This window comes from Monodelphis domestica, chromosome 5, assembly GCF_027887165.1.
Source record: "Monodelphis domestica isolate mMonDom1 chromosome 5, mMonDom1.pri, whole genome shotgun sequence".
NCBI lineage: Eukaryota > Metazoa > Chordata > Mammalia > Didelphimorphia > Didelphidae > Monodelphis > Monodelphis domestica.
This window is the reverse complement of record NC_077231.1, coordinates 61,103,786-61,128,390: the sequence shown is the minus strand read 5'-3', so window position 1 is coordinate 61,128,390 and position 24,605 is coordinate 61,103,786. Positions and strand designations below refer to the sequence as shown.

At 35.8% G+C, this 24,605-nt stretch overlaps 1 protein-coding gene across 21 annotated transcripts in view; it reads left to right on the top strand.

Annotated features, from left to right (window-relative positions):
- Positions 1-24,605, top strand: part of PPFIA2 (PTPRF interacting protein alpha 2) — a 654,901-nt gene that overhangs the window by 591,741 nt on the left and 38,555 nt on the right. The gene's annotated exons all lie outside the window — the stretch shown is intronic.

Genomic DNA, 24,605 nt, shown 5'->3' with positions numbered 1-24,605 from the left:
TTCTTCTTTGAAAGGTTTACTCTCAATTGTTCCCCCTCTCATCTCAAATTTCTTCTTACATTTGCCTAATAACAATAGACAAGTGACTATCTCTACCATTCTTAAAAATTAAAACACAAAAACAAAAAACAAAATCTCACTGGACTCATATTTTCTTTCAAGCTACTGTCATATATCTTAGCTCTCTCATCCTAGACAAACTATTACTAATGGACAAGGGGAGAAAAGGAACTTAACTTCATAATTTGCACTTCTTCACTGCTTATCCATTTTTCAAATATTCATAAACTTGCTTGTGATTCCAACCTGAAACTGCCAGCCCTAAGGATTTCAAGTGTTTTTCAACTGCAAAATTCAATGTTCATTTCTTATTCATCATTGCCCTTGATCTCCTACCACTTTTGCTTATGGATCAACCCTGAACTTTTGTGGCACTGACCTGTCGTGGGTATGTTCAGACAGGTTTGTTTCTGCTCTGACTCCTTTGCTGGGTCTTGTTCCCTAAGCATGGGAGCCCCTCTTAGACTTTTGTTTTCCTTTTCCACATTAGTGATCTCTCAAGTAAGTGTGGATTCACTTATCACATCTTCACAGACTCTCAAATAAGTCCTTCCTTCCTTCTTTCTTTCCTTCTTTCCATCCTTCCTTCCTTTCTTCCTCCCTCCCTCTCTTCCTACTGTCCCTTTCTCCCTCTCTCCCAATTCTCCCATTCTCTCTTCCTGACTTCTCTCTGTCCTCCCTTCTCTCATTCTCTCTTTTGTTCTTCTTTTCTTCCTTCCATTTTTCTTTCCATTTCTCTATATACAGATAGATTAACTTATCCCTATCTCTATCTATCTATCTATCTATCTATCTATCTATCTATCTATCCATCCATCCATCCATCCATCATCCATCATCCATCATCCATCATCCATCATCCATCATCCATCATCCATCATCCATCATCCATCATCCATCATCCATCATCCATCATCCATCATCCATCATCCATCCATCCATCCATCCATCCATCCATCCATCCATCCATCCATCCATCTATCTATCTATCTATCTATCTATCTATCTATCTATCTATCTATCTATCTATCTGTCTGTCTGTCTGTCTGTCTGTCTGTCTGTCTGTCTATCTATCATCTATAGATCTCCCAAAACTAATCCCATATTGGCAACTGCATGACTGCATGCTAAAAAACTCTACCTGCTTGGAATCCCGTGATCATTTCCAAACCTATTTGTTCAGACTGGTTGTGATATCCTCTAAACCTAATATTCTAGAAACTTCTTTTACTATCCAGGATACCACCCTTACAACTTGAATATTGCCTTAGTTGTATTTTTCTTAACCCTTATTCAGCTACTACCCTGATTCACCTATTAACTTCACTTTTGAAGTAGCCTTGTCTTTGAGCTCCCTACTTTAAATGCCTGCCTCCTCAAATCTACCCTCCATACCACTGTCAAAGTGATTTTCCTAAGCATAGATTCTACTGTTACTCTGCTCCTAAGTAAATTGTTTCCAATTGGTCTCCTATATTTAGCACTTAAATTTCATTATAACATAGACTCTTCTTACCTTCCCAATCTTCTTATATACTACTGCCTTCCATGAGCATTGCATTTCAGCCATATTAACCTACTTGCTGTTCTACCCATATGTCCCACTATCTCCCTCCTTTATGTCTTTACCCTAGATAAACCCTAAAGATGCACTCATTCTGTTAGCCTCTTAGGTCATTTCCAACTTTTAATGTATATAATTAGATATAAGTTTCTTGAGGACAGGGATTATTTGTACTTTACTCTTCATATCCCCAGTGCCTGGCACATTATAGACTCACAAATATGGTGGATTGATTATCTCTTCTTCGCTTATTCAGTTAACAAAATCTTATTGATCTGTACAACTTTCATGTTCAACTGATTTTGTCTACTCAAATGCTCTCTTTTCTAGTTCAAGGTCTTTTGCCTGGACCATTCCAAGAACATCCTAATTCCCAATCACTTTCCCCAACACAGTTTCTCCATTCTACAGTCATCTTCCATAAGGCTACCAAAAATCACAGGTCTGGAATTTTCAGTATCATATTATGATGAAAATGAAATAGTCTCACATCTGAAGCTATCTTAAATGTGGCCCCAACCTGCTATTACAGGCTTATTTCATATTATTTGCATTCATGTTCTCTGTTCAAGAACTGGCCATTCTCTCCCCAGTTCTTTATCTTCACACCTGGTGTACTACAACACTTAATCGATATTGGATCATCATCTCTGCCTGTCAAATCTTTGCTTTCATTCCAGGTGCAATCACTTCCTGGAGGAACTCATTGTAGTTCCTGATGGTTGTTGTATATGTTTGTTCACTGTCTTCCCAAAGTATTTTATATTTACTTATCTATATATATACTCAGTCACTTTAAAATAACCACAGACAATGTAAAGTACTCAGGAGTCTACCTGACAAGATAAATCCAAGTAATTTATACACAAAATTACAAAATACCTTTCACACAAATAAAGACAGATCTAAAAATATTGGAGAAATGTTCACTGCTCATGGGTTGGTTGAGCCAATGTAATAAAAATACAATTTTAAATAAGTTAATTACCTTCTATAATTCTATATTAAACAAATGACTAAAGAATTATTTTTTAAAGCTAGAAAAACAATAACAAAATTCATCTGAAAGAACAAAAGATCAAGATTATCAAAGTAATTAATTGAAAAAATATGAAGGAATGTGGTATAGCAGTACCAGTTTTCAAACTTTATTACAAAGTGGTAATCATCAAAACAATCTAATACTAAAAAAAATAGAATGTGTGATCAATGGAACTGATTAACAAATGGTAGTAAATGATCCTAGTAATATAATGTTTGGTAAGTCCAAAGAGCCAAGATTTTAGGGTAAGAATTCGTCATTTGACAAAAATTGCTGGAAAAATTAGAAAGTAATCTAGTAGAAATTGGGCCTATATCAACATCTCATACCATATACCAAAATAGGGTCAAAATAGATAAATGATTTAGATAGAGATGGTGATATAAGTAAATTAGGAAAGCATAGAACAATTTAATTGTCAGATCTACAGATGAGGAAAGAGGTGATAACAAAGTAAGAGAGAGAAAATGATGGGAGATCAAACCTAAAGACTGGAGGTCCTGGGTTTAAATCTGAACTCAGACATTTCCTAGCTTTTGATCCTAAGCAAATCACTTAACCCCTTTGCCTTGCCCTTACCATTCTCCTACCTTGGAACAAATATAACATATTGATTCCAAGACAGAAGATAAAGGTTTAAAAAAATGAAAGAAAAATAATAAAACCAACTCATGAATTACAAACTAACTTTTTAATTCTAATTTAAAACAAGTTATTTATTAACAATTTACATAAAATATCATGCTAATTTAAACTATCACTATTTTTTCTCACAAAAGCAAGGTCCTTGTATATACCTCTAATATTTTGCTAGACCATCTTCTTTCAAGAAAACTATTGAAATCAATAAATATGCATATTTAATATTCTGTAAATCAAACTTTTTACAAGTATAAATTCCATGATTATATTATTTTCATATTTGGAAAAAATATTAGAAAGTGGAATTGAACTAAATTTATAAAATATTTTTAAAACCATATAATCTTCTTAGAGTAAAACATAAACTCCTAGAAGGAAGTGACTCTTGATTCTTTGACTTTGTAACCTAATTCACTAGAAGCACTAAAGTAAGCAATTAATTAAAAATGGATACTGAATTGAAGTCATTCCATTCTCAAATTCTGCTAGGAATCCCTTACAGCATTCTAAGTATTTGTGTAAAAAGAATTGGGAAAGGGAGGGTGACTAAAAATTATGAACTCAATTTCAGTGAAGAAAAATTGCTTTTCAGGAAATTCTCAGAGCTGACAAGGATTAGGGTTCTCTTTGTAGGTCCACAACCCACTGCTACCATGCCACCCTTTCTGGCACAGTAGTAGCCACTTCAAACTGACAAGGGACTTTTACAAACGATTGTCAAAATGCCCATTATAGGAAGAGTTATCTTATTGTTATTTAACATTCTTTTGTATTGCCCTCCTTCACCTGTCTGATCATTTCAGACCTGCCCAGTATTCAAAAGTTAGCATCCAAAATACCTTGTAACTATCACCTTTCTCTGATGGAATTCTGGGCTTACGAGTCTTTAAAATATATTATATGTGTAGGATATTAATTCCTACACTGGTTATATTTATGTTAATTACATGTAGTAATTCAGAGTTTACTGTAGAAATAACAATGCCTGCTCAAAAATTACAAACTCTCTACTTCTCATTTGAAGTAATTTAATATTGTTTCCATTGAAAAACATGAAGTCAGCACTTACACAAACATCATAAATAAGTTCCCTTTAGGGGAGAAGTTCCTTAATTAAAGCCTTTTAGAAATTTGTGTCCTCATAGGGATTGTCTTTTATTCTTTACTTAGAATGCAGGGTCCCCATTCATTTGTTTGGGAGCGTAAATGTGTTATCTTCCTGGAATTTTATATTATTCCTTTTAAATAGTTCTATTTTACACACAGAAGTTTAATGAGGCATGTGCAGGATTATAATGTTAATGCTGAAAGGGACCATTTGATCCATTTCATCCAACAGAGAAGCAAACTTGAGACTTGGGAAGTTAATTGACTTGCTCAAGTCAAGCAGGTAGAAAATGTCTGAAACTGGATTTGAACACTGGGCTTCTTGATGCCAAGTCCATCATCCTATCTACCATGATACCTCGCTGCCCCAGATCAAGGGCTCCTTAGGTTGTGTGCCAAAGGTTACATTAGTCTTAAACTCAGGTTTGTTTATTGTGGAGATGATTTCCCCCCACAGTATCACTCAATATCCAAAGGCACATTGCTCCTTCTTGCTAAGGAAAGCAATAATTGTCTGTATTCAGTTTAATTAATAGTATATTGTCCAAGATGAAACTTACAATTTTAAAATATCTAAGTATATTAACTATTACTGTTTTAAGTATTTAAATATTTAATTTTAAGCATTAAGTTTTTATTACTCTTGAATCAAAACTTGTATTCCAGAGAAGACCTTAGCTGAATGTTTGCTCTACTACTTAAGAAGATATTATCTTTCTGATTTACCCTGTAGCATAATTACTCTCAAATAGAATGTAAGATTTGGGTACTGAATTACTTCATATCTTTTTATTCCGTGCCCTAATAGGAGATACTTAAGTATTTATCTGAATTGAATGTTTGAACTGTTTAAGATAACACAACGTGTAGCCAAGTGGCCCATTGGATAGAGTCAGAAAGACTGACTAATATTGCTGAGTTCAAATGTAAGCTCATATATTTACTAGTTGGTTGACTCTTAGCAAGTCACTTAACCTTGTTTGCCTTAGTTTCTTCATCTGTAAAATGAGCTGGAGAAGGAAATGGCAAACCACTTCAGTTTCTTTGCCAAGAAAGCCCCAAAGGGGATCATGAAGTGTTGGACATAACTGAAAAACAACTGAAGGAAGGTAATATAAAAGAATTAATACACAGCCATAGAAGCTGCCTTAAAATCATTTAAATAAACTTATTATGCTAATTTAAGCCATCACTGTTTTTTCCTCAATCAAGCAAAGTGTTTGTATACTTCTAAAACTTTGCTAGGCTGTGTGCTCTTCCAAGAAAACTTTTGAAAGCAGTAAATATGCATTTCATAATCTCTATATTTAGAAGATTTCATAATTGGAAAAAATCTTCAAGGTCCTTTAATTCATCCTCTGCCATTTCCTAATTCACCTGAATCAATGAGGTTTAATTATCTATTTGTTCTAAATTTTGTGATCCTGAAACACAGATTTTTTTAATATCCAGAATCCTGCATGATTATTAACTTTAAGTGAGAATAACCACTCATAAATCATTCATGAAGTTAATGTGAGCACTTGAGAGTGACTAGAAGTTAATAGGTGTCTTAATATATATATATATATATATGCGAAATAATTCCATTTCTTATTAATAGCTAAAGCAAGGAAGAACAATCAGCAAATCTATGAGTTCTACTTCCTTTTCCCCTTCACATCCCACTGAGGCAATTTGTTTTTAATATCTTCCTAACAGGAGCTAATCAGCTAGAAATTCCTTGAGCTTTACTTAGGAACTTATTTATTATGATTATGTAAGCATTTTAATATTGAAAAGTAATTTTAAAAATTTTCAGTCACTGCTTCTCCTGGTTTATAAAATTTCATTACAATATTTGAAATTCTTAATCCTTAGTAACAATGATTTAATGTTTGATATAAATATAAATATTTAATATAAATTATGCTCAAATATTTCCTTATAATTTGAAAAAAGAGGAAAATTATTTAAAGTGCTCCATTGACCTCTTAAAATTTTTTGACATTTATGTTCCAAAACTTTGAGAGAATGTTATTTTTAATGTGTAATATATGTGTGTGTGTGTGTGTGTGTGTGCATATATATATATATATTTAAAATCTGGCTTATAGAACCATCTTCCCATCTCTTTTTGTTCTTTTCAATAAAAATCTCACATTTCTCTGAAGGAGTCATATATGACTAAGTTAGGACCCTAAGTAGTTCAGAGTAGATGAATACTAGTGATTAAAAAAGTACTGCCATAGGGAATATCATCATTAAACTAATTTCTCTCTTTAATTTCTAGAGATTACTTAGGTCTCACAATCTTGAAAGAGTGATGATGAGCTCTGTTTTTTAGATGATGACATCTATTTTTGTAAACCCTCTTTCAGTGATGTAGTTTGAGAGTTTACTTCTCTCTTTTTTAATCAAGTTGAAACTATCACACGTCAGGAGTCTGAAATGATGAGTTTGACAATGTATATACATATAGAAATATTGTGAATGTATGTTGTGTGTACACCTTTGTAACATCTGTATGCACCCCATGTGAGAACACGTTCTGTGAAATGATATGCTATATACAATTGTCTAGCAATTTACTATACAACCCATGTGATGGTCTTTGCTGGCTATTTCTGGGTGTTAAAAATGGTCATTCTTATAAAAGCAAGAAAGCAAGTTCTTAGCCTTTTGAGTTGTTGATATCCTTGGATTTGGGGGACAAAATGGATGTACTTTGACTGAACCCCAATCTTTAATAGAGAAAGATAAAGGACAGATATTTCCAAAGAGTGATATTCGCATATAAAATGATTCTTCTTGAGGGTTACCAGAGTCAAAGTTGATTTCACTAGGGACAAGACAGATTCCATCTTTTGAGTAGGCTTCGAGCAGATAAGGTAAAAATAAAACTACTCTTTTGAATATGTAAACCCTTTGATATACATTCTATTTGCAGTTCATTTTAGTACTCTTAAAGAAAATATTTATATTAGTAACAAGCCTAAAATAATTAATTATATAGTCTCTAATTTAATGTCTGCTCATATCATGTTATTTTAATTATAAGCTCTCCATTGAAATAGTTTTTTCTTAATGTTAAAGTGAAAACACGTTGGAGTAAATAACTCATTATTAAAAATATTTCTAACCGATTAAGAATTCACCTTTAATTTTTCGATTATTTTCTTTTGCATATTGAATTTATAGCAAAATATCACTTTCAAAAAGATTATTATAATATGTTCCATATTGATAAGCTAACACTTCATGAATATTCTATATTGTCCTAGGAAGAGATATAATATGCTCTTTAAAATTCATTTGCTAAATTAAAACTTACTTCAAAATATTCAGAAATTGAAGAACAAGTTCATTCTCACTCTGGAATTTGTATTGAGTGATTCAGGTATATGAGGGGAAATGATAATTTATCAAAGACTACAACTAAATTTGGGAGAGCTTTCCACTAAGCTCTTTTGGGTCTGTTTATATCTTAGCTATTTTCAATTTGTTTTGCTTGCATCTTCTATTTCGGCCCATTTCCCCTGCTCCTCTTTCCCCTACATGTGTCGATTGCTTATAGAAAACTTTGCACTAGTAAACATGAAGGCTAGAAAAACTCGATTGCTCTACTGTGGCAGGAATTCATTCAACTGCTCTCATGGGAGATTAATTTCTTGATGCATCTGGTAAGCCATGGAAGAGAAGTTGGTTGTGGGGGCAGCAGAAACCTTGGCCAGTTTAGTTGGCAGCTCTGCTTTGCCTCTGGGCTCAACCACATGGATACAAGAGTGGTTGGCTGGTGAACTGGTTCACCCACCTGGAAACAATTTCCTTTGGATTCACCATTGCCTTCATTGTGATTATCTGTCCATGAATTATGGAGGTGAAAACACATTTGAGAGTGATTTTTTGGGGATCTCAGGACATGAATTCTTTTATAACATTACTCAGGACCTACATGGTTGCCTAAAGGGCTTTCTAACTTAGTTAGTTTCAGATCTCAACCTAGAATGATCTAAAATGCAAATTGACCATAAGTTAGACACAAAGTCAACATGTTCTTTGAATGAATGCATTCAGAAGAGAAAAATGTGGGTCATTTCACTTTTATTTCTGCCCTTTTCGCAGTGAAGTGAATTTCTTACCGTATCATATGAAAATCTTATAAAATGTCCACTGTTCATTGTACTTTTTGAGAAAAATAATAATTTGAATCAATTCCAGTCAAATTTTCTCAGCCCCTCTGCTACCTCCAGGGAGCAAAGATTGTGCTTGAAGCTACATAACAATTAAAGAATTTTAGAGGTAAAAGAGAGCCACAGAGATCATTGAATTTGACCTTTTTTCCATTTGAAAAAACCTAGTCTCTGAGAATTTTGTTGAATTTCTCAAGGTCATTTCTAAGCCTGTGTCTCCTCTAAGACAAAATGCCTCTTAATCTTTCTCAGTTTCTTTTCTGCAAACCAAGGCAGCTGCTTGTTAAATTACTCTGAAATTCTGGGCTCTATTGACTTCTTTGGACCATTTACTCAATCCAATCAATGAACATTTAGTAAGCACCTACTATGTGTTCACAATACAAAAAGAAATAATAGACAGTCACTGCCCTCAAAGGGCATACAATCTAATTTATTGATGTGGCTATAAAGAGTTAATGTATTTTCCAAAAGATCCTGTCTTCCTCTCAGGATGTAGCAGGTGCTGGGAAAATATGGTTCTGCATGTTTCTGACTGGCTAACAGTATGTATATGGCAAAGTAGCTGATTTGTCAGATATGAGAACTGGCGCCCAGCCTGATCCTGAGGCACTATGATTATTGTGTGTGTCACGGAAAAAGAGACTTCCGTCCCCTATGGAGTGTTCTCATATCTGAAATGATGCCTTTCTTTTTTATCACTTGGCTTTCTATGGATTGAAATGTAGCCATTAACATTTGTGTGCTTTTCTTTTCCATCCATCCTTCTCCATCCCATGAAAAGCACATCTGGGTAAGTTAAAACCACAATGACTGCTGAACATGCTTCCTTTTCAGCACCATGCTTGGTTTCTTTCTTTTTTTCCTTTTTCTTTCTTAGCATTGTTTCTTTTCAGTTACAGCACCTGAATTATTACCACCCACCTACAATAAAAACGGAAAGGATTCACTTGAAAGCTAAAAAGGAAATCATTGGGTCTCACAGGAAAGTTCAAACCCCAAACAGCCTCCACCAACAACAATATTTGGTGTTAGGTCATTTTTCTGTCATGTTAGCCTTCCATAAGATTTATTCTTGCTCATGTCTTCATGGTACCCAAGTCACTGGTCAGATAAAAGGCAGAAGCTTTTGGGAAGCCCATTCACAAATCTCTAGCACCTGTAGGTTTTTGAGTGCCCTTGTGACAGCATTGAAATATAAATGGCAGAAATGTAAAAAGGATTCCCAACGCTACCCACCACCACCACCACCACCAGTTCCGTTGCAGGATTAAAAGCTTAATTTCTTGGAACATGCATTTGGCACCTTGGGAGTAACTTCAACACTCAGGATTCTGGGTTTGCTTAAATGTGTGTTTCCTGTGCTATTTCTGACAAGATCAGATCACTTAAAGATTTTGGAGATGGATTATTTAGCTCGTAATTTTAGTCTTGCATCCTGCTTTTTGAACTAAAATCAGACTATTTTTACAGTGATTCATGGAGCAAATTGCTTTAGGATAAAGCAAAAAAAAAATGCAATATTTGAAAATTTTAACATCCCTGTAATCTTTGGCATTGGTAAGATGATAAAATCAGAAAAACAAGTTTTGGGGAGGAAGATAAGGTTTTCCTTTTAGATTTAAATCAATGCTTTTTCTAATGTAACTTAGATGACGTGATTTGGGCATACCTAATCAAACTTAAAGAGACTGAATTGAACTGGAAGCTAATGGGAGGGCAGGGATGGATTGTATACAAATATTCATCCTTTATTTTACATGCTTGACAAAATTAATTAGCTCATTATTGTGTCTTGACCTATATGGAAAAAAAAAATTCTATTCATCCACAAATTGAGAAAAGTCAACATTACCAAAGATCATTTAACAGGTCAGATTATGCTTCGAGATGATATTACAAAAAAGCCATATATGTCCTTCATGCTGCAGCACAAGGACAATTGCATGCTATTATTTGAGGTTATTTTCGCATGAAAAGTGCTAAATTTCAATTCAGAAGACCTAGATTCAGATCCTGATTTTTACATTTATTTATTTGTGTAATCCTTGGCAAGCGACTTTACCTCTTCTGACCTGTTTCCTCTTCAGGAAAATGAAGAGGTTGAGTAATTTGTATTATCGGTGCTTTCACAGGGACTTGTACAAAGTCAGAATCAAACCAAGTAAATAAGCATTTATTAAGGACTTTCTTTTAACAAATGGTTGTGAATTGAGTGATTGATATAAAACCCTTCCAGTATTAAATCTATAGTCCTTTGGATGTTGTTCAGTTGTTTTTCAGTCATGTTCAACTCTTTGTGACCCCATTTGGGCTTTTCTTGTCAAAGATGCTAAAATGGTTTGCCATTTCCTTCTCCAGCTCTTTTTTACAGATGAGGAAACTGGGACAAACAAGGTTAAGTGACTTTCCTGGACTCACACATCTCTGGCTACCCCATTGTCCTTAAGTAGAATAATAGACTCACAGAAGCAATAGTTCCAACAATTTAGAGCTAAAGGGAACCTTAAAGGTCCTATATTGCCCTGCCCTCTCATAATAAAGGAAACTAAGGCCAAGGGAGATGAAGTCACAGACATGGGAAGTTGTAAAGGCAGAAATTGTTGACAGGTCCTCCGATTCCAAACCGACACTCTTTCCACTTTGAGCTGCCTCCTACAATAGAGGGATAGAGAGATGGCTGCATTTGGAGTCAGAGAATCTAAGTTCAAATCCCAGTTCTTCCATTTATTCCCATTTCAATTTTAGGTAAGTCCCATCTCCCTGGCCTCAGTTTTCTCTCGTAAAAATTAAGATTTTGGCTATTTATCTCCTCAGATTCTAAAATTCTAAACTAGCTAGTATTGCATAATGGTCAAACCTGATTGTGCCACATCTCTACTCAATAAATTCTAGCTGGTCCCCAATCCTCTCATCTCCATGTAATCGTGTCCTTTCTCCTTCTCAGTCTTCTTACACAATACATCCTAAACCTAACTCTCATTGCCTAGCCTTACAATCAACATATATTGATTCTAAGGTGGAAGATAAGGGTTCTAAGATGAAAAAGAAAAGACTAGAAAAGGAGGAAGGTACAACAGTTATTACTTTCTCCTATAAACCAAAGAGAGCCACTACAAGTTTTCAAGCAAGGAAATGACATGCCCAAATATGTGAAGGAGTACAAGCATGATAAAAAGTTGGCTTTGGAGGTAAAAGTCCCGAGTTCAAATTCTCCCTTTGCTATTTACTGTGAATGAGAACCTTGGGCAAGTAGCTTCTTTTGTTGGGGTTTTATTTTTCACATTTGTAAAATGAAGAGGTTGGACTAGATGTCCTTTAGAGTCTCTCCTAGTTTAAGGTAATCTATGAGCTTGGGTCAATCAAAAGAAATTTTATTTTGGCAACTTTGGCAAAATTCATTCACTGTGCTAAGCCCTGGAAATATGAAAGCAAGGAAGACAGGAGAGGAGAAAGGATGAATCTTTCCTTTACTGTACTCATTTTAAAGTTGAGGAAACTGAGGCCAAGAGTTTAAAATGACATGCCCAGGGCAAAGCAGCTAATATCTGAGGCTGGATTTGAACTCAGGACTTCAGCACTTTATACATTGCACTACAAGTTCCCATAAGAGAGTAACTTGTACCATTTCCATGTTCCTTTAGGCAAGCTAGTCCCTTCCTTCAGTAGACATTAAATGCCCCTGCTATGTGCCACATACTCTGCCAAGCTTAGCTGCACTGTCTTTCAGTAGCTTCAGACCAAATTTATCAAAAGTGATAAGTAGTAATAAGATCAGATAGCAGAATTTGAGGGTGCAGAGAGGAAAACAATTGAAAGGCAGCACTGCATTTGGAGTTCTGGAATCTGAATTCAAATCCCACCTCTGTTATTTAATAGCTGTGTGACTTTTGACAAATCATATCATTTCACTTCTCTGGACCTCATTTTCTTAATCTAGAAATTATGGCATCTAGTGTCCCTTCCATCCATATTTCTACAATCCTTTTATTTACAGTCTCAGTACCTGAAACACAGTAGGTAGGCAGGCAGTCAACAAGCAGCTATCATGTTCCTGATATACATCAACCATCACAATAAAAGCCAGAGATACAAAGACAACTCCTGCCCTCAAGGAGTCTAACAACTGTGTACAAACAAGCTATATGCAGCATAAATTAGAGATACTCACCATGGGGAAGGTACTAGCATTAAGGGAGATCAAAAAGGGTTCTTGCAGAAAGTGGGATTTTAATTATGAGCCTCTGAAGGCGATCAATAAATGCTTGTTGATTGATTGAGAAGACCACCATGCAAGCCAGGAACTTCTTAGTCCCTAGTATCTTTGTCTGCACATTGTTATTTTTTCTTCTAAATGGTTAAAATGAAGGAAGGAAAATCTACAAATACCCAAATACAAACAAATGAAAATGAAATCTCTTTGATGAAAATATGTTTTAGGTTTAGAGAAGTTTAAGTGGAAATTCCACCAAACCTTGATTTAAATTTAATTCCATGGCTCCACCATGAAGCAGCCAGAGACTTTATTCATAGGGGCTGAACAAGAAGCTTTTCGACATTTTAATTGGATTCCTTCTAAAGACTTCACGTGCCAAAGAACCCATAATGGAAAAAACCCACACATACATTTCTGGGTATGAATAATGTGTTCAAACATTGATCTCAACTTGAATGTTGCAATCTTTAAATCAAACCAAATGCAGTAATTTTGTTATTTAACATCTTAATTTAAGGACATTTAATAAGTATATTCAGAAATGAAATCTTTAGACTAGTTGATTATAATTTGCAAAGTACTTCTATTGAAAAGAAATATGTTTAATAAGATATACATTTTCAGTCTGCAGATGTTGTTAGGCTTTTTTAAAAGGAGATGCACAATACTTTCCGGCCAACTAGAATTTTAACTTATTTATCAATTAAATTTTCCTACCCAAGTCTTCAGGTTCTGAACCTAAGATTCGATCCTGTGCAAAACTCGTGTTCACAGCAACATCTGAGCTAATTCAGTCAGAAACATGGCATAATTAATGTATAACTGCAACCCTTCTCTCTCTCTTCCCCTGCTCACCCAGTGCTTCTAGGCACAAGCTAGCCCAGCCTCATCTAAGGAAACCTTCCTTTACTATTATAGCTCCCCCATAAATTTTCTCCTAGGAGTATGACTGAGGCTCAGAAATGAGACTTCTGAAAATGGGGAGTACATAAGCAAGAATCAGATTTAAGCAACACCAAAATGATTATATCAGCCACTAGAAGTGACTCTCAGTTTAGGTGTAACTCTGATATTAACAATTCAGAGTTGTAAAAATTTCACCTTAAAAAGTACTGAAATTGGCAAGCTCTTTAAAAATAAATATTTATTTATTTAATATTATATGTATTATATATATATTATTATTTAATATTATATTATTAATATTTATATATTTTAAAATATAAAGTAGAGATCTGAGATCTATAACTTAAATCATAGCTCTGAAGTTGACTCAATTGTCATTGCTCTATGGGAAAAATAAACTCTGTACCTGAGTTTCCATTTGACAAAACCGAGATGGTGATATGAACTTACAGAATGTTCCAGGTTCATAAACTCTTCTGATGGAGATTGTCATTCTTCCACACTTCATTCTATGTGGTTCTAGTCCATATCATTCCTTAAAGGTGATGCACCCAATTCTTTGGTAGCATTCCTCTAGTTCTTTTAATAATTTATGGCTATTAGCACAGAAAATTATCTTGTTTTTGCTGTGATCAGCCCACAAACATTTCCAGTTTCATATCTCCTTTCTAATAAGTTTCACAAAATTTCAATTTTGGAAGTATGCTTTTATCTGTTTGGTCCTTCTACACATCTTCCCTTTCCTGTTTGTTTCTTAAACGTTATATTCTTTTGAACATGTGATATTTCTTGATCCCCAAACATGTAGAATTTCTGGAAGAATGTTGGGCTTTTGTCGAGGCAAGAAAATTGAATTATTGAATGTACTAATGTGCTATATACATTTTCTAAGTGTATTTTCCTATCCCATTCTAGAATCCATACATTTGTCCAGCTGATATACTTTATTTTATTTTATTATTCAAAGATATTTTATTTTCCCAATTACAAGTAATAATTTCCAACATACATTTTCCAAAGATATAAGATAAAATTGTCCCCCATTCCCCCATCCCTCCCCACTTTCAGAGATGGTAAGCAATTTGATCTAGGTTATACATGTATTAACATGCAAACCATGCTTCCATATTGGTCATTGTTCTAAAAGAGTATTCATATAAAACCAAAACCCAAAATAAAACCCTAAATAAACCAATATGGATGATAGTATGCTTTGATCTGCATTTGACTTCGAGTTCTTTTTCTGGGGGTGGTTATTCTTTCTCATAATTCCTTCAGAATCCAGCTAATACACTTCACTCTAGTTTTATACATATATACAACTAGGTTAATAAGCTACTTATCTAACAGCACGTTGCAATACGAATAATTAATTCACTTGGTTTCTCCATTGTGCATAGGTGAATTTCTTTCAAATAATTATGGCTTTCATTTTGGAGGCTTCTTAATATTCTGAGTCCTCATATGTTTAGCATCAGAGTCTATAGAAAAATATTCTGTTTGGACTTCATGAGGGACTTCCTCATTGGCAATGATAATTACCTCATGTGGAAAGTTTCCACTTATTCCTCACTTAATTTTTATATTTTGCAGATTGCTATACAAAGCCATCTTCCCAGATGTATCAGATAGATATATACGTTATAATATTTTACTCTGGAATTTGATTTATTAATTCTTTTTTATAATAAAAAGGTACATACAAAAGAAGCTTACATCTTCTATGCCTCAGTTCAAGATTTGTAAAAATGTCGTGTGCTGTAAATAATTGCAAGTGAAAATTATCTCTTCCTTCTTGTTTCCATCAAAGATATCCTAATGAACTAAAAGGTCATTTACATGAAGGTTTTGTAGAATTGATAGAGTTAGTTGCAGCTTATAACTCAGGATCACTTTTTTGTGTATAGGTTGGCAACTTCTCTGATCTTCACATTCTCTTAAAAAGCATCCATTCTTTGAGATAAGGGATCAAAAGTTGACCCCAAATACCTTTAAAATTGGCCTCCCTCCAATACTGATTTCTTCTCTACTTCACCTTTTTTTTGGGGGGGGGGGACACCATTATTGTTTTTTCATAGGATAAGCCAGTCATACTGAGGTGTAAGAATTCAAATGTGGTGATTTGGCTCATTATCAAAAAGAATCTATACCTATAGCAATGATACCAAATTGCTTCCATTACTTGAATATGTATTTTCTTCAACCTAAATCTTCATCTAAATATGCCTTTCAAATGATCTGGGTTAGCTGGATCTCATGCCAAGATTGATGAAATATAACTGAATCTGAAATCAAGAGAGATCGATTTCGAATTTGACCTCAAAAATAAACTATTTAGATGACTATGAGCAAGACACTAAAACTTTTCCTAAGCCTGAGTTGCTTCACCAGTAAAATAGGAATATCAGAGCAACTGTGGTAGTGAATTATTCTCATTACCAAATGAGATAATATCCATAACAAACAATATGACAGCTATTTTCTTTAAAAGCTAATTAAGATTTTGTTAGCCAATCTGATTCACAATCTTCCATCATTTTATAATTATTCATCCCTTTTTTTGGAAGTGAATTTATGGTTTAAAATGTCATTGCTGGACAATTCTGAGGGACTTATGAGAAAGAACGCTATCCACAGTCAGAGGGAGAACTGTGGGAACAGAAACACAGAAGAAAAACAACTGCTTGATCACATGAGCCAATGGAGACATGATTGGAAATGTAGACTCTAAATGATCACCCTAGTGCAAATATCAATAATATGGAAATAGGTCTTGATCAATGACACATGTAAGACCCAGTGGAATTGCTCTTTGGCTATGGAAGGAGGGTGGGAGGAGGGAAGGGAAAGAACATGAATCATGTAACCATGGGGAAAATATTAAATTAATTAAATATTTTTTTTCAATTAAAAAATATCATTGCTGGGAGCTGCCAGGTGGCTCAGTGGATTAAGAGACAGGCTTAGAGACAGGAGGTCCTGGGTTCAAATTTGACCTCATACACTTCCTAGCTGTGTGACCCTGGGAAAGTCACTTAACCCCATTGCCTAGCCCTTACTGTTCTTCTTCCTTGGAAACAATACACAGTATTGATCCTAAGACAGAAGGTAATGTATATATTTAATAAAATGTCATTGCCCTTGGCTGGCATGCCTTTGTGCTTTGCAATGGCACTGAACGTTTGGAAACCCAGATGGCTTTCTGAGATTTTTGACCTCCACATCCTGATGACACAATATCATTTGGTCTTCTTTATGAAATGGTGAGAATCATACTCCATTTACTTTTTTTTTTCTATGTACCATACTTGGCCATCACGAAGAGCAACTGTAACTCACACTCTATCATCACTTCTTTATGCCCCTGATTTGTCACTGATTTTGACATGTGCTCTAATCAGTGAATGATGCGACCACAAACAGTTTCTGAACCAACTTCTACATTAGTAACTCATCCTTCAAATAGTCAGGTTGTTTTTGCACATTATGATATATTTCAAAATTCACAACATCTAGTAGATTCTTGCTTCTTCCTTCAAGAAAACCTGAGATTCTGTAAGTGAAAGGTTTGAAGACAGTCTAGAAACAATTTCCTCTTACATTTCTTTATCTTTTCCAACATTTTTTATATTTCCTCCCTGGTGCCCATCTTCCCACTGGAGTCACCAAGGATCGAGGGATGTCTTCGCTTTGAACCTTTGGTTTTGTTCTGGAGAACTTGAGTTTCTATGGGGTTTTTTGTTTGGGTTTCCATTCTCTGTCATGGAGATAGTTCATATGCTGCAACTATCTTCATCAAGATTTGTTTATGCTAAGCACAAACGTTATACACCAAGATGGCTGTTATAGCTCTTGGACACATGATGAAAACAAATTCTACCAACTCTTTTTATTCTAAACCTTCCAATGTTGCTCTTTAGTAATTAAACCTATTTGGAAAGCATCTATGACAATATGATCTTAATATGCTCAATTATTAATATTATGACCTACCAGGTAAATATTATTTTGTATTTGCCCATTTGTGAACATGTTATAGAAAGAGAGCTCATTAAGGGCAGGATCAGCTTAATTTTTAATTGTATCCTCAATGCCTAGCTGGGCAGAGAGGTGGCACAATGGACACTATGGCAACCCTGGAATAAATAAGACCAGAGTTCAAATTCAGACTCAGATATTTACTTGCCCTATGATTTAAGCAAGTTACTTAACCTCTGTCTGCCTCAGTTTCCTTACTGCAAAGTTGGAATAATAACTTCATCTCCAAGAGGTGCAAGGATCTATTAACATAATATTTTAATACATTTTGTACACCTTGTTGTTCAGTCATTTCAGTCACATCCCAAACTTTGTGACTCCAGTTTTTTTTTTTAATTCTTACCTTCCATCTTAGAATCAACATTGTATATGGATGTCAAGGCAGAAGGGCTTTAAGGACTAGGCAGTGGGGATTAAGTGAATTGCTTAGGGTCATCCAGCTAGGAAGTATCAGGCCAAATTTGAACCCAGTACCTCCCAACACTAGACCTGGCTCTCAATCTTCTGTGTCACCTACCTGCTCCTCATTCCGGGTTTTCCTGGAAGATACTTAGAGTGATTTGCCTTTCTTTCTCCAGTTCATTTTACAGATTAGGAAACTTAGACAAATACCAGTTAAGTGACTTGCCCAGGGTCACAAAGCTCATGAATGTCTAAGGCCAGATTTGAACTCAGGAAAGTGAATATCTCTGATTTGGGAGTTACTCTGTTTCTGAAGTGAATCTCCCTGACTGTAGGTCTGGTACTGTACCACCCAGCTACCCCTTGCAAACAGTAAAGGGCTTTTGGTTTTCAAAAATAACTAGTAGCAACAACAGCAACCACCATCAGAATTATGCCTATGTTGTACCCAGAGCTGTGCTAGGTGTCTTGAAAGATGCAAATATATATATATATATATTTTTATATATATATATATATTTTTAAATGGGAGAGGGAAATTGAGGGTATCTTCTCTGACCATACAGAATATTAGTTCTTGGTGGCAGTTGGATGATACAGTAAATAGAACTCAAAGACTTAGTCAGGAAGATCTGAGTTCAAATTTTGTCTCAAACAATAGCATTTTGAGCCCAGGTAAGTCACTTAACCTTTTTTAGCTTGTACTTCTCCCTGCCCCTCAGCGCCATTGCTGTCCCTTTATAATTAGATTAATAGAGCCACATACCTCATAAGGTGGTTTTGAGGAAAGCTCCTTGCCAGTCTTTGAGTACTAACTGGCAACTCTTTTAGATGTGAACAGGCACACACAGGTAAGGCATCGACATGAGTATAAAGTCAAGGAAGAAGAAGAAGTTTTAGATTAGCCTCATGCTTTCACTGAATTTGGACATTTCCAATGAGAAGTATCTCCCTATGGGTCCAGATCAACAAGTCATGACTGTAGAATTGGGAATTCTGAAAATTGCCTGGGACCCTAATCATTGAAGACTTGCACGGGCTCCCAGGGCTAGAATGTGTCAGCAGTGAACCTGGAATCCAGCTCTTTCTGCTGCCAAGACTGTATCACCCTGTAGACCAAACTACCAGCTGATTGGAACCATTATAACTACGTACCTTTTACTTTCAAGTTAGAAAGAAGCCTAGATGAGGAGGAGGTGGAGCACCAGGAATGTCCAGAATGACGTCTCCACTCACGCCTGCCCCGACCTTCATCATAGGTTCATTGGATGCAAGAGATCATTTCTATAAAAAGCATTGTGTCCACTGGAAAGGCAGTCTGAATAGTCCAGGCAGAGGAACGAGGGGAAGCAAAGGGAAGCTCTGGGACTAAGACCACCCCTTGTTCAGAGGGACTCAAGTGAATGTATTGAACTGAAGAGCGTCCAGAATGTGGGCTTGCCTGGAATCGCAGAGCAGTCAGAGGAGCAGCTAAAGAGGGACCATATTGTGGAGGGTTCTGTGACTGGATGAATGGTTCACAGCATTCCAACGCAAAGCCTTTGTGCCAAAATGAATAGGGAAGACACACACCTTCGAGGTTTCAAGGGAAATCTAGTGTTGGCTAAGAAGAATCCAATCCAAACTTGAAAATCATTTGTGCTTCAGGAATGCAGCCAGCAAGCTCTTACTGATTGTGTGGAGGAGTTACCTTCACAGGCAACCCAGAGTAGGGCTGCCGGGCTTAGTCCTAAAAAGTCCGATTTAGAGGACAGTGATCATATGTAGAGTCCATCATCCCCATGTAAATAGCAGTGCGTCACATCTAATGAATAGGAAGAATCGGAATCACTGTAAATGAGAAGATAGTAAAGGATTGCCTGGAAGGAGCCCTCTCCAGGCTCATGCCCACCGAAATAATATCCCTACCTCCCCATTCCCACTCCATCCCTAGCTCGATATTTTCCTCCTGAGCATGGGAGTGCCATGTTCCCTTCTCCCTGCTGAAGCCGTACTTTCTTCCACTTACATTGGTCTATGACACATTATCCCTCTGCCAGCATGCCTAGATACAACTCCAAAGCAAATGAATGAGAATTTGAAGGGCAGTCTTTATTAATTTTTAAATTTAATATGCTTCCCCCTTTTTCCTACCTGCCCCCAACTGAAAAACAAAACAAAATCCTCATAGTTAAAAAATAATAATAAAATTCCACATTGGCCATGTCCAAAAATATTTGACCCATTCTACATATTCAGCCCATCACAGCACTATCAGGAGACACATCACATGCTTCATCATCAGTCCTCTAGAGCAGAGATTCATCACCGTGTTGATCAGAGTTCTTTAATCTTGAAATATATTCTTTAAACCCTGAACTTCTAAGTTAGGAAATTACTGCTAGTTACTCCAACCAATTTTCATTAAAACACATATACACTTTACATTCTGTTTCATGGAAGTTAACTTAGCCATTAACAAAATAATGAATGTTGAGATTTCTATTTCACCTGCCTTTTCTATTTCACTAGCTTGGTCCTGGGAGATCCCTTTCTCAATGGCATAATTTACTGCATATGCTACAAACTAGAGGTTCTATTATTGCAATAAAATGGAGAAGAATTAGTGGGACTATTTTTGACCTTCAAAATTACATGTGAAAATGAGGCAAGAAGAGAGAGGAAAAAGGAATCTTTATAAAGGATAAATTCATCGAAACCACAGTGGGCTCTCCTGTGCATTTTACCTCATTACCAGCAGTCTCCTCTCCATTGTCCCATATATTTGAGGACTTGGTGTGGAGCAGGGAAACCATCTTCAAGTATTTGAAGAGCTGTTTGGTGAAAAGGAGGGTGAGATTTCTTGTGCTTAGACCCAAAGGTCATAAACAGAGGCTTTGGATGGAAGTTAGAGGGAGGAAAATTTAAGCTTGAATGAGAGGAAACTTTATAAAAATGAGAACTCTCCAACAGAGGCCATGTGGTTTTACCCTCACTTGAGGGCCTCAGGTCAGGAAGATTTGGATTTCAGCCAGATATTTTATAGCTATATGGCTCTAGGTAAGCAACTAAAGCTTCCAGCTCTCCCTAATAAGTTAAAGATTGAGTTGCCCTTGTGTATATTTGGAGGGAGTTTCTATATCTGTAATGCCCATGCCAACGAGATCAAAGGTCCGGTTCTCTTGTGCCAGTCCCTTTCAGATGCTCAGTGCCCTGGATTTGTTGTTGCCTGACTTTTCGTTACCCTGGGAACCATACAGTTTATGGGATTTCCTTGGCAAAGATAGTACAAGTGGTTTGCTACTTCCTTTTCCAGCTCACTTCAGAGATGAAGAAATTGAAGCAAAAACTTGCCCAATGTCACACAACTAGTGAGTGTCTGAGGCCAGATTTGAACTCAAGTTCTTCTGATTTCAGGCCCAGTGTCTGAACCAATGAGCTGTCTCCTCAGTGCCCTAGATACAAAGACAAAAACTAAAGTTACTACTTGAAAATGAGTTTCTCAAGAAATTAACATTTTACTAGATGATTTTTAGTTTAAATTTATGTTTATGAAAATAGTTATAGATTTCAAATCTATAAATCTAAACTTTGTAGATTTTTAATGAGACATTTTGTTTATGGAAGTCTCTAATCTTCCCATGTACCTTTTCACTTTTGCTTTACAATGCTCCCAGCACCCCCTACTTTTTGATGGCAATCTTGAAGGAAGAACCTGTGCTCTTTTAGAAACATTGGATTTAGCACTTGTAAAGGAGCTTAGAGATCATCTAGTGAAGTCCAATCCCCTCATTTTTCAGATAAGAAAACTGAATGCCAAAAGAGTTATCCAAAATCCTTATCCAAAGTCACTTATTGAAAATCACAATTATAAGAAGCAGTCTAGGTCTGAAACCAAGTCCCACAACTCTAAATTTAGTGCTCTTCCTCCTACTCTACATTATCTGCCATTCAGAATTATTGTTCCTGTTATACACATGAGGAAACTGAGGCTTATGGAAGTTAAGTAGTATCCCTGGTTACACAGCTAGTCAGGGTTGAATTGTTAATTTTCTTATCCAGTCTCCAAGCTCTGAACCAAAGGCTCTCTCCATTACACCACACCACTTACTGCACACAGTGTCATCTAACTTAGTTGAGTCAGAAACATGGCATGATTAATGCATACAGAATTTTTTCAAGTAAAAATGAATCCCTTTCATTCTTCTCCACTTCATAGCCCGCTCATCCAATTCTTCTAGATATGGTTTAATCCACCCTCCTGGAAAAAAACCCTCATTTACTATTACAACTCTCATTGTTCCTTACTTCTTTCCAAAGAGTATGACTGAAGCTTTGAAAGGAGACTCCTAAAAATGGCGAGGGATGGTGGGGGCATGGTACAGGAGCAAGAATCAGATTGAGACAACACCAAAATGACTATTACAGCCAGTGGAAGTAACTCAGTTCAACCATTCAGTCAATTCATTGCACATTTGTGCCAATATTAACAATTCAGATTCATTAGAAAATGACTTTAAGAAATACTAGAAGTGGTGAGCTACTTAGAAAGAAATTTACATTTAAAAATATAAAGCAGAATACCACAATTTGTAACTTAAATCTTAGCTCTGAAGTTGAGATAATTGAATGATGGAGGAAAAGTACCCAAGTATAATTCCATCCCTTTCTCTCTCCCTTCTTCCCATTCACCCAGTTCTAGGTAAGGTTAGGGTAGCCTCCCAAAAAGAAACACTCACTAGTGTAACCCTCATTATTCCATAGTCCTATCCTCTCTCAAAATCCCTAAACAACTTATAGTTTCACTACTGTGTGACCCCTCATTATATATTCTGTTCTACATTTTTTTGTTCCCTTCTACTACTGTTATAAAATTCCTTAAGTTCTCGATTTCTTCTATGTTATTCTTAGCACCTAGCATAGTATTGAATTTTCATTGTTTTGAAACATTCTGTGTAGTAGAAAGAACATTGGACTCAGAATGGGCACAAGAGCTGAGTTCAAATCCTGGGTCAGTACCTTCCTCACAACAGGATTGTGGGAAATAGTTGACCATGATCAGCTTACTATGCTAAGCCTCCGTTTCATCATCTCTAAAGGGGACCATTGAGGTTTACATTATGTACCATACCTCAGTGGGTGGTTGGAAGGAAAATACTTTGTCAAGTTAGAATATAATATAAGTGGGAATTTTATTATTATATTAAGTCGTTCTCGGTGAACGATGGTTATTTGCTGCTAGATTGCCCCATCTGTTTCCATAAACAAACTCTAATTGGCCAGGCAAGGTTACTTTCTAATTAATGGTTTGTATTAGGGTTGTAATGAAGCAAGTTATATGGAAACCATAATTCTCTCTCCCTCTTCTCTTCTCTCCGTGCCCCATTCCAGCATCTGCTCAGAGAATTCCAGTCTCGGCATCCTAATGCAGGGCTCTAGGTGGTCTGCATATGGAGCTAATCAATATATTCCATCTCTACCGCCAAAGTGATTTATGAGTTCGTTAATCCACATAACTGTAACTTATTTACTGTCCTTTGTTACTTTCCTTCTTCTCACATCTTCCCTGTTAACATCTCAATAAGGAACGCAGGACAAGCTCCAGTTTTACAAGAAAATGTCCTCTATTTTTCTGCTTTATGAATCATCTAGCCTAGTACTGTGTGCCTAGAATGCTACTGTATAATGAATTACATAAATTACATCTGTGTCTTCAGACACTCTTATTATGGGGTCTACATAGCACAAGATTATTAAAAAATACTTTAGATGTCAACTTGGCTTTCAGAGTTAAAATGTAAGTAAGTTCATTTAGAGCAACTTCGTTATAATTCAGTACTGAAGGGAAGAACTCTAAGATAAACATAGAATAGAGTTTAAATTGGAGAGTGAGTCAGATATGGACTGATTTCAGTTTTATGACATGAAATACTTGGTCAGCAGTTAACCTTTTAAAAGTATTCTATATAAATGAAGGCCAAAGCTAAGGGAAAGAGTCCAACTGACAAAGCCATCAATTAAAGTTTTCTATGGGGAAGCAAGGTGGCACAGTGAATAGAGTGCTGGGCCTGGAATCAGGGAGACTCATCTTGCTGAGTTCAAACCTGGCCTCAGACACTAAATGTATGATCCTGGGTAAGTCACTTCACCCTGTTTGCCTCCGTTTCCTCATCTGTAAAATAAGCTGGAGAAGGAAATGGTAAACCATTGCAACATAGCTGTCAAGAAAATCTCAAATAGGGTCATGAAAAACAAACATAATTGGAAAAAGACTGAAGAACAAAATAAATGTTTTATTGGTAGAGCTATCATTAGAGATTATTATCTGCTCATTTTAAAGTGTTAAGTTTGACTTCTGTTAAAGAGCTGAGAGTAAGTATAAATAATTTTATTCAAGCCTATTAGAATTTCACACCTTGTATTTCAAACCAGTGGAGTTCAAGTAACAATTTTATAGCATTGATACATGTAACTGAG